This window comes from Sphaerodactylus townsendi, linkage group LG02, assembly GCF_021028975.2.
Source record: "Sphaerodactylus townsendi isolate TG3544 linkage group LG02, MPM_Stown_v2.3, whole genome shotgun sequence".
Taxonomy (NCBI): domain Eukaryota; kingdom Metazoa; phylum Chordata; class Lepidosauria; order Squamata; family Sphaerodactylidae; genus Sphaerodactylus; species Sphaerodactylus townsendi.
The window spans coordinates 11,147,510-11,158,312 of NC_059426.1; positions in this window are offsets into that span (position 1 = coordinate 11,147,510).

A 10,803-nucleotide genomic window follows, 5' to 3' on the forward strand; every position below is an offset into this window, starting at 1 on the left:
AAAAGGGAAAGGAGAACAAAAGGGGGCGTACATCAGTGGCTGGCTGCCCCCCCCCAAAAAAAAAAGTTCAGTGGAACAAGTCGGCCACACCGACACAAAACAGTTCTGCAAAATTGGAGGACCCCCTAGGTTTATAGAAAAATCTGAAAATCTTTACAAAATTACATTAGGTGATTTAAATAAGGAACAATGTCTGCACACATGTACACTATTCGCCTACCTTCTGTGTCATGTGGACAAGACCAGAAGCCATAAAAGGCCTGATGGTGGAAATGAATGATGTTAGTCAGGAGCTGTGCCTGGAGCTGTGCCTGGGATCAGAAGGCAAGTGGAGGGGCACAAGTCCTGTGCCCTCCTCTTGTTATTACTCTGAAACCCAGGCATAGGACGAGTTCATAAATATCTCAACTTGTTCGAGGTGGAGGATGCTCCTCAGAAAAGATGCGACTGAACTCTTCATAAACATGGAAATCCTTGCATCTTTCGGCATTTTTCACTCTTTATATTCCTTTAAGCCTATCAGAAACAGAGAGAGGCAGAGACAGAGACAGAGAGACAGAGACAGAGACAGAGACAGAGAGAGGTGTAGTGGTTAAACGCATACAGACTCTAATCCGGAGAACCATGTTTGATTTCCCACTCCTCCCTTTGAAGCTGCTGGGTGACCTTGGGCCATTAGACATCAAAAAGTCATTAGACATCAAGACGTGATAAAGGCAGTCTTCACTGAAGTTCTACACAAGGCAAATAACCATAATTCTCCATAGTCAGATTTGGAGGGCCTGGGAAGGATAGAATTAGATATAGCCAGCAGAAACCCTCCCTTCCACCCCTCACATCTGGGGAAAGGAGAGGAGAAATGTTACATTGTTTCTATTAGTTGGCTCTGCAGGTCCCATAGGAAAGCATCATTAACTCTGACTACCAACATCACCACACCATCGGGCTCGATGGGAGAGCAGTAAGACTCAGCGTGGGGGAGGAATCCATCAGGAGCAGTGTAGAAGCCTCAAGGATATGACAGCTAGTCAAAGTTCTCTCAGAACTCTCTCAGACCATGTGGAGGCAGGCAACAGCAACCCACCTTTGAACATCTCTTGCCTTGAAAACCAATGGGGTTGTCATAAGTCAGCTATGATGAGACTTGCCTTGAAAATGTCATAACTCAACTGTGGCTGGACTGCACACTCACACAAACCAAGAAAATTGGAACTATGAGGAAATGCCCTAACCCGCAGGTGTCAAACTCGCGGCCCTCTAGATGCTATGGACTACAGCTCCCATCATCCCCTTGCCAGCATCATGCTGCCAGGGGATGATGGGAAATGTAGTCCATAACATCTGGAGGGCTGTGAGTTTGACACCTATGCCCTAACCAAACAACCACATGGATTGAAGGAAATGTTTTACATTTAGCTCCTCTATATAGTTTCCGTTAATCCTGGTCTGCCCAGCTCATGATGTGCCAAACTAAACCAGCGCTACCGTTCTCATATGACTTGATTACCCTGTCTTTCTAAATACAGACAGGCAATGGTGTTACCTGAAATGGTGGGAGTCTCTCCCTTTTAGAGTGGGGAATTAGTGAGAGAGAGTCTTGTCTTAGCAAAAGGTTGGGCAAGCTCGAGATCTTGTTTGCCTTTGTTATACGGATGTCGGCTTTTGCAAGAAAATATACAAGAGAGTGAATAAAGTTTAATAATTTTATGTAATGGGGGTGCACAAGCACACAATAATCAAAAGAGCAGAACACACACACACATTCGTAAGGTATAAGCAATTGTGACGACATAGGTCTAGAATAGATGAAAGAACTGAGGAAGTAAAGGTTATAGTCACCTGATTTTGGAGCAGAGTGGTCTGGTGAGCAGAGCTGAGTGACCTGTGCTTAGCTCTGGTGGAAGAGCAACACCTTGTAGAACAATATAACAGTCAGGTGCCTAGAGATATTGAACAAGGACTACTGGATGAGGGAGCTTCTTATATGGAAAAAGGGGTCCTCAGGATTATGCAGAGTGACTCTTAATCTCCCAGAACAAAGAGAAATCCTGCCTTTTTGGGGAAAAACAAGAGACAGACATCAACCTTAATGGTTGGGTCATTAGTTGAATGGGTTGAGGCATCAGCTTGATGGTCCAAGCTTGGAAATGCCTGAAAGGAGGAAGGTAGCTGAGAAAATCGCAGCTATAGAACAATGACAGTGCAAATAAGGTGACCATTGGAGAGGCATTAGAGGAAGAAGCATTGGATTAGGATAACACTGGGAAGGAAAGCACATTAACAAATCTATCGTCATCACAGGGGTGAATGGTCCAGGGCTGAAGATGGGAACATTTTTCAAGGGCAAGGGTATTGTGTTCACTTAATCTCTTCAGGAAGGGAGTCAGAAAGGCATTATGCAAGGCTGATTTGGAGAGGGCAATGTCAGACAAATTTTTACGTGCTATGGGTCCTTGTGGGTACACTGAGCCAATGGAGAGAATGGGCTATCCATTTTGGCACTGCATTGCTAGACAATCCAGAAGTTGGCAGAGACAGGGAGAGACATGACTGTCTTAAAACAGGGTTCCCCCAACCCACCATAGTTCGGTCTGGCAACGACCAGGAAGATTATAGGAATTAGGTTGGATGGTCAACTGTTTCTTCCTGTTTACATCTAGGCTGTACTTTGATGGTCAGATGGTGCAAGGATGCCCAGCCTTCTGGATAGATCAAACCTTTTCCTTAAAGATGAAGACACTGCTCACTTTGTGCTCAGCTCACAGCATGCACTTTATCGTACAGCTGGAAACTCTGACTGTTCAGGATTACAGAACTATGTGAATTCACTTAAATTAAATGAACACATTTTTGTAATCTCTGGTTTCCATCTGTCACTCGGAATGATCAGGCCTGCAGGATAATTTTTCTATATGGGGGACAATATGTGAAGAGCCCTGTTACAAATGAGAGAACTGTGTAACCAATACGGCAATGTTGGAAGCTGTTTCACGGAGCCCCATTTCATTGACTTGCTGATTAACTGGGTTAATATGTGTCATTATTATTTGATGAATAACTAATGAACAGATTGGCTGCAGCTCATTTGTTGGCCTGCTGACTTCCAGATTAGCAGAGAACATTGTTTGTTCCACTGGATAAGTTCTTGTTCAAAGAAATGTTTCCATCTTATGCTTGGAGCAGATCCAATGAGGTTCTAGTGATGCCTTGTACTGATATTCCTTGGCTCAAGCATCAACATAAAAGGAGGCTGCAACCAAGACATTGGAAGACTAGGAAAGGCAGCCATGGAAGGCTTAGAAATGTTCCTTGAGTGTAAGGAGGTGTTGCTGGCAATCAAGACTGGTTCTGGTGGGTTTTCCAGGCTGTGTGGCTGTGGTCTGGTGGATCTTGTTCCTAATGTTTTTCCTGCATCTGTGGCTGGCATCTTCAGAGGTGTATCACAGAGAAAAGTCTGTTTCACACTCCATTCATGTGATAGCATTCCTGACTATTATGCATGGATGTGAAAGTTGGACAATGAAGAAAGCTTATAGGAAGAAAATAGATTCCTTTGAAATGTGGTGTTGGATGAGAGTTTTACAGATATCATGGACTGCCAAAAAGACAAATAAGTGGGTTCTAGATCAAATCAAGCCTGAACTTTCCATAGATTCTAAAAAGGCTTAACTGAGGATATTGTTTTTTTGGTCCCACAATGAGAATGTTATGGAATATTTTCTGTCCAAAAATACCCACGAACAAGGTGGTCAGCAGTAAGCAGTTCATTGAAGTCACGGCTGCAGTCGCGGAGAGAGGGCACCTTGGTGGGTGCGGCTCTCTAAAGTCTGTGGCGCAGCACAGCTCAATTTTAAGGCCCCTGCTCTGCCCTCTTGCCCACCCCTCAAGTGGACACGAGGCTCACAATCTGACCAATCAGCTTTGAACACGTATCCCCTTGATACATCAGGGGCTTTTCACATGTGCGCATCAGCCAGCATAGCAAGATTTCAGCAGTTTCTATATGTAGCACAAGCATGCATCAATATCCTGTGTTTCTGGCTACCACAGGCCTAGTTCCCTGTTTTCTTCTCACTAGTTCCTCTTTTCCCATCTGTCTCATTTTCCATAGTTATAAGCAACTGTGACCTTCACACTCAAGAAATACATGTTTCCATATCAAGAAGACAAGAGTCACTGGAAAACACAATAATGTTAGGAAAAGTTGAAGAATAGAAAAAGAGGAAGACCCAATATAGGTTCTCCCCTGTAACTGTAATTTGTAGTTTGATAGCTAAACACTATGGCCCTTTCCGCACATGCAAAATAATGCATTTTCAAACCACTTTCACAACTGGTTGCAAGTGGATTTTGCCATTCTGCACAGCCTCAAAGAGCACTGAAAGCAGTTTGAAAGTGCATTATTCTGCATGTGTGGAATGAGCTTTAGTTTCTTTTCTTTTTTTATTTAAAAAAAGCCTTTTATTGTATCTTAAGCAAAAAAGTTAACACAAACAAAAGGTTGAAAACAAACATTTGAATGAAAATTACATCGAGCAAATAAGTAAACATTGTCACCTCAGTAAAGGGGGTTACAGGTAATAGCTTTCAAAACAACTTCCAAGAACATAGTAACGACAATTACAATTTCTAAGATATGCCAAAAAAGAAGAAAAAGGTATATATATACCAATATAATTAGCTAAACACTATATTTCTGTATAAGGAAGGCCAGTTGGTCAAAAAAAGTGTCCCATAGGACCTTTCTGTGTATTATAATTTACTTTAATTGGATTTATACCCCGCCCTACCCCAGCCAAAGGCAGGACTCAGAGTGGCTTACACATAGTCAACATATAGCATATACAATACAATCAGTACATAATGCAGTAATCAGTATGATCTATAAATAATGCATAGTACAATAAGCAATGTAAATAATTTAAATCAGGAGAATAAATAGTGAACGTTTACAAAATATACATAGGCACCTTTCCATTTTCTATTGTGATAATATATACATAAGGTAGGCTATTATGGGTCTTTTATAAGTGTAGATGATTTTAATTCGTAATAATTATATATGCGTTTTTTATATTCAGCAGTTTTATATTTAATCGCCAAGTGTTTTTAGAACATGGGCAGGGCTAAGTTAGGTTTTTAAGGTTTTTACCTAGCTGGGCTTCTGATTGGTTTTTCAGGTTTAAAGGCACTCTATTAAGTAGAGTTTCTACACGAAATGTTGAACAGGTACTATTAGAGTTACATATAACCTCATTCCCTGATGTTTTGTGGTTGGCTGTTTCCTGGGGCAGCCATTTTGAGATTGTGCCCACTGCTCTGTGTCATAATTCTAGAGGCGCCTGCAAGTTCAAAAAAGTTGAGGACTACTTCGATAGAGTTTTAGAACTGACCAAATTTATTGTCATTATTAATTGTGGTTGTTCTGGGGAACTGGGAGGTTATAGAGGGTTATGGCTTTATTCATTAATAATTCCTGTAACTCCAAATAAAGGATTAAGTGAGGATACGTCCAGAGGTGGGATCCAGCAGGTTCTCACCAGTTCCTGAGAGTGGGTTACTAATTATTTGTGTGTGCCGAGAGGGGGTGACTAATTGGGTCTGCTTTTCCGTTAGAAATTCCATTAGGTCCAAAAATCATAAAGTCCTGTTGTTTCCTGTGTGGCTGGTTAGAGAAGGTAGAAAACGGGATAATTCTCCCTGTTGGGCTGTTTTAAAAACATGTTTTAAAAATATGGTAAAGTTCCTTGTTTAAGGAAAGTATCCTTCTTTTGATTTCTAGAAACAAAATTAAGTATTTGAAAGTATTAAGTATTTGACAGGCAGTCAATTAGAGGAGAAGTAGTTGCTTCTGTTGGCAGTAGACGATAGGACTTGCTATAATGAGTTTAAATTATGGACAGAAAGATACCAGCTGGAAATTAGGAACTTTTTTTTACAGTAAGAGTTTTTTACAGTAACAGGGAAATTATTAATGCCCCGCCCCCATCGTGCCTGGCCATACCCCCGTCGTGCCCCGCCCAGCCCCATTGGCGCTACGCCACTGTTTGAATCCCACCACCATGGGAACCTGTTACTAAAATTTTTGGATCCCACCACTGGATACGTCTAAGGATGGCCATGTGCTGTGGCAGCAGAGCTGGTGTAGAGTTTTTTTTTAAAAGAATGATGGATTTATGAGGAGACTTTCCAAACAGGTGGGCAAATGAACATGTAGCAACTTGAAATTAGGCCCAATATAGCGGTAGCTTCCAGGGAAAGTTTGGGAAATTGTACAGAACTAATGACACAACGAAACGAAGTCTGTAAATTGTACAAAACTAATGAGACAATGAAATGAAGTCTATCACTTGGGTCCCGAGAAGACGAGTTAACCCTGGAACTAATTCTCCATCCATCTTCTGCCCTCAATTTATATGAAGAGATTGAGCATTCGGCTCACCTCTCTTTTGGAAGCGGCCCAATTGAGAAGGCAGGTTTCTGATGAGCCTTTCTGAATTATACTCGAAATGATAGATGAGCTAATCGGGATGATGAATGGATTATGACTGCCTCTTGAAAGAGCAGGTAAAGTCGTGTTGCAGCAAGTTTCGCATTGCGACCCTGAGAATGTTATAATCAGCAGTTCTACACAGCTGGTCAGAAAGAATTAAGGGTCCAGTTTAACATGGCAAGCTGAGGCCATTTGTGCGCTTGTGGTCTGCATCACATTGAGTGTATACTATCTTCAGGTCAGAGTCTTGATTGCGTGCATGTTTTCCATGCTCCCAAACTTACTGCAGATGAGACAGTATCAGGGGGATTGCATCTAGTGATTGAGATGCGTTCCTAAATATAACTGCTACAAGATATATGTAACTACGTATATGTAAGATATACGTAGCTGCTATTTTGAAACATCATTTCCTTGATCTTTGCTTTATGGCTTCACATGCCATGTAGATAACAAGGCTTTCCCCTGATACTCTGGTCCCATGAGAAACAGGGTTGTTTCCGCTGTCCTGTGAGGGTGGCATGTCAGGTGGCTTTATCTCTATGTATGGCTGACCTTGGATCTCCTCTGCTCCAAACTAACTCTTTCTCACATTCCTTGGAGAGGGGGGATCAACATTGTAATAAAACAGGTAGCAAAAGCCAGGTTTCCCCAGAACTGGCTTTGCCAAGCTGGGTGCTTCGATGCTACTGATCAACAACACAGAGTCCATTTATTGCTTCAAGGTTCGAGACCTGACAGACAGTCCCTGCTGTTTCTATGACTCTCCTCACCTTCCTTTGAAGGGAAAGCAAAGGAGATGGCATGTGTTACTTGCTCTTTGGGGTTTCTCCCTCCTCCCTACCTTCCCCTGTCCTCGTTTCACCATTTGAAATCAATCAAAAAGGATTCTTTCTTTTTTTCCCAAGTCTAAAGGTCTATCGGTGGAGCGAAGGACTGTGCCAGCGAAGTAACGGAGAAGTCATGTTATGAAAAAGAAAAACAAGGTCATCAAACAAACACGCAAAGAAAGAAAGGTGGCAGGCAATGGAAACAAGGAAGCGGTGAGCTGGAAGTAGTTCTACCAGTTCCACCATTACGATAAGAGTGATCTGAATGACATTTTAAAACAACAGTATTAGCAGTGAAGACCTATCTATCTTTAACACAGCAAAATAATGCTAGAGCAAAGATGGTGGGAGGAAGTGCCGAATGGGGGCTGCACATGTGTGTGTGTGTGTGTGTGTGCGTGCGTGCGTGCGTGCGCGCGCACGCACGCACGCACGCGCGCGCCAAAGTGGTGCGAACCTGCTGAATCCCGCCACTGGTTTGGCTCCCCTTGAAGGAAGAGGTTCGTAGTCGGGGTGCTTTTGGATCCCTGTTTACTGCTGGTTAAACAGGTGGCCACAGTGGCCAAGAGTGCCTTGTGCCAGGTTCAATTGATTAGCCAGCTGCAGCCTTTCTTGTGGTGTATACCTTAGTTACATGACCAGCAGATTACAGAAATGTGTTCTACTTGGAGCTGCCCTTGAGAAGTGTTCAGAAACTTTGGTTAGTACAGAATGCTGCACCCAGGATGTCAACTGGAGTGGGTCAAAGGGACCGTATCACTCCTGTCTTAGCCCATCTACACTGGATCCCAGTTTGTTTCAAGACTCAATGCAAAGGTGCAGTCATTGGGCCTTTCCCCACGTTTCCCTCTACAACCGTTGCTGCGCGCTACTCACTGCGTGCGTCATTTCTGGCACGCACCCTGGCTTCCCCACGACCCCTCGATCTGTGCGGGGTCGTCAAAAGGCACCATTTTCTCTAGCGCCAGGAATGACGCGCGCTGAGGGGGTGTGACAGTGGCAGCGTCGGGGCGGCTGCGTTGTCGCCGTCCCTGTAGTGGGGAGTGCCGGGAGACCCTGCGCTACTTGGCTACAGTAGCGCAGGGCAGAAGGTAAGTGGGGAAAGGCCCAGAGAATGCCAAACAAAACAGCGTTTATTCTCTGGTGGAAGGCGGCAACAGAAGGTACAGACAAATCTCCTTGGGGAGAGAGTTTCAGAGCTTTGGAGCCACGACCAAGGGCGGTTTGGGAAGAGGAGCGCATCCTTGGGGGGAGGGGGCAAGCTTGCGGACTGGACCTCCCCACGTATGGGGGCCTCCATAAGAGGTTTGGGTGGGGTGGGCTCAAGGCGCATGCTGTGGAGGTCTCTGCAGGCAAGCCCAACACCCCAGCAGTTTGGGGGCCACAAGGCCCAGCACCTCTCTGTCCTCTCCAATGGATTGGGGTTGTTACCAGGGGCAGCCATGGGTGCTGACCAGCTGCTAACAATGCGCTCCTCTTGCTTGCCCAGCTTTTGTATAATAAAGTGCTGCGGTCCTGCTTCTGTGAGCCCTGTGGAAGAGGGACGATTGTGCTGTACTTCCACTCTTCCCAACAACAAAATGCTAGGAATGCTAGTCTTATGTTGAGCAAGCCAGTTCATCCAACTCAAGGCTTAAATAGGCTGAGAGGGCAACCACTCCACCTGCTTTGGAAATAGCAATTGGGATTCACTTTGCCCAAGCTTAACTGGGGCCAGAATTCTGCACACATCAACAGAAACGAGTGTTGTCACCTCCAGGTTCAGAAATCCCTGCAGGTAAAGTCTGGGAGAGTGGAGTTTTTCTCAAAAATAGAATTTTATAAATGTTAAGATCCATATCATCTAAGTATAGTTGTTTATTATTATTATTATCTTTAAAATCCATTTTCTTTAACTTCTGATTTTCTGTACTATCAAATATGAAAACAATAAAATTATAATTTTTTTAAAAAAGACTCTGAGTTCTGACAAGCTGGTAGCCTTTCTTTTTCTCTTAGTACACACAGTCTCTCCACTGTTGAACCCCCGCTCTATAGAAACCTCCTTCTTGACGTAACTTAAGCAAAACACTAATACATGGGACATAGAGTCCTCCTTTGAGTTTAATTCCCTACCTAACTTACTTAGGAATTGTATTGTCGAAGGTTTTCATGGCCGGAATCACTGGGGTGTTGTGTGGTTTCCAGGCTGTATGGCCGTGTTACTTAGGAATCCTTGTTCTATCTCCCAGAACATACATTCCCCTCAACTTTTGTTAACGGTCACTGTGGAGTCTCTCTAGTCTATACTATTTCACCTCTACCTTGACCAATGAATAAACCTCTAGTTCTTTTGCCTTGTGTATTTCTGCTCTCGGCCAGGTCTGTCACAAACCATATTTCAGATCAGATTCACACTCTGACTGAAATCCATTCAAGGTAGATTTTCACACAGAGCTAAGGGAGCTGATGTTAACGCGCAGGAATCGAAATCCAAAAAATGTTCAATCTTTTCCCTCTCAGGGAGATACCGCCCTTCTTTCCTTGTTAATTGGTTGCTCCACCAATCAGAGCACAGGTCAGCTTATCCAATCAGACTGCTGTCCTCATCCTATGAAGATTTTTCCTTTCTTTTTGGGCTGCACATTGTTCCTAGCTGCCCTTGCATCTCGTATTTACCCATCACCTGTCCCACCCTCCAAAATCATTGCAAAAGGTGAGGTTTCTACAGGCATCATTAAGCAATGGATGTGCCTGCAAATTCCAGCTTCCTTTTCACATGTGGTTTCATTGCAGAGCTAAATCAGTTCTACTGGGGACATCAGGAAAAAAAATGGTCTGGAAGTCTATCAAAACTTGCCATTTATTATCTTTGATCAGAGTTGGTTCTAATTACACTTCAGGTACAGTGCTTCCCTTTGTTACCTTTCCCCAACCCAATAACTCCAGTTCATCCTTTGTCCCTTCAGTGATCACAAGGACCAAACTGCTCCTGTCGCACTATGGCTTTAGCATATTGACATGGTACAATTTACATTTCCCTTTTCTGGGTCCACATTTACCACATAGTTCATTTTGGAAGCTTGGCTGACAATCTTGAAGTAGCATCTTCATGTCTCTGTCCTCAGTGGATTCTCTCCTGGTCACAGGGGCGTCATGCCCATTGGGCAAGGTGGGCAGCTGCCCAGGGCACCACCTTGTGGGGGGCATCAAAATGCAGGGTTCGTTTTGGGGTATTTTAGTGGTTTTCCATTTTTGGCCTTCAGAGGGTACAGTTTTTAGGCTAGCAGCACCAAAATTTCAGCATATCATCAGGAGATTGACCTTATGCTACCCCCCAAGTTTGGTAAGGTTTGGTTCAGTGAGTCCAAAGTTATGGACTCCCAAAGGGGGTGCCCCATCCCCCATTGTTTGGTCATGGTGGAGTGGCCACCCATGGGGGGGCATCCAACTCAGGTTTTGCCCAGGGCTACAGTTTGCCTTGTTACGCCCCTGCCTGGT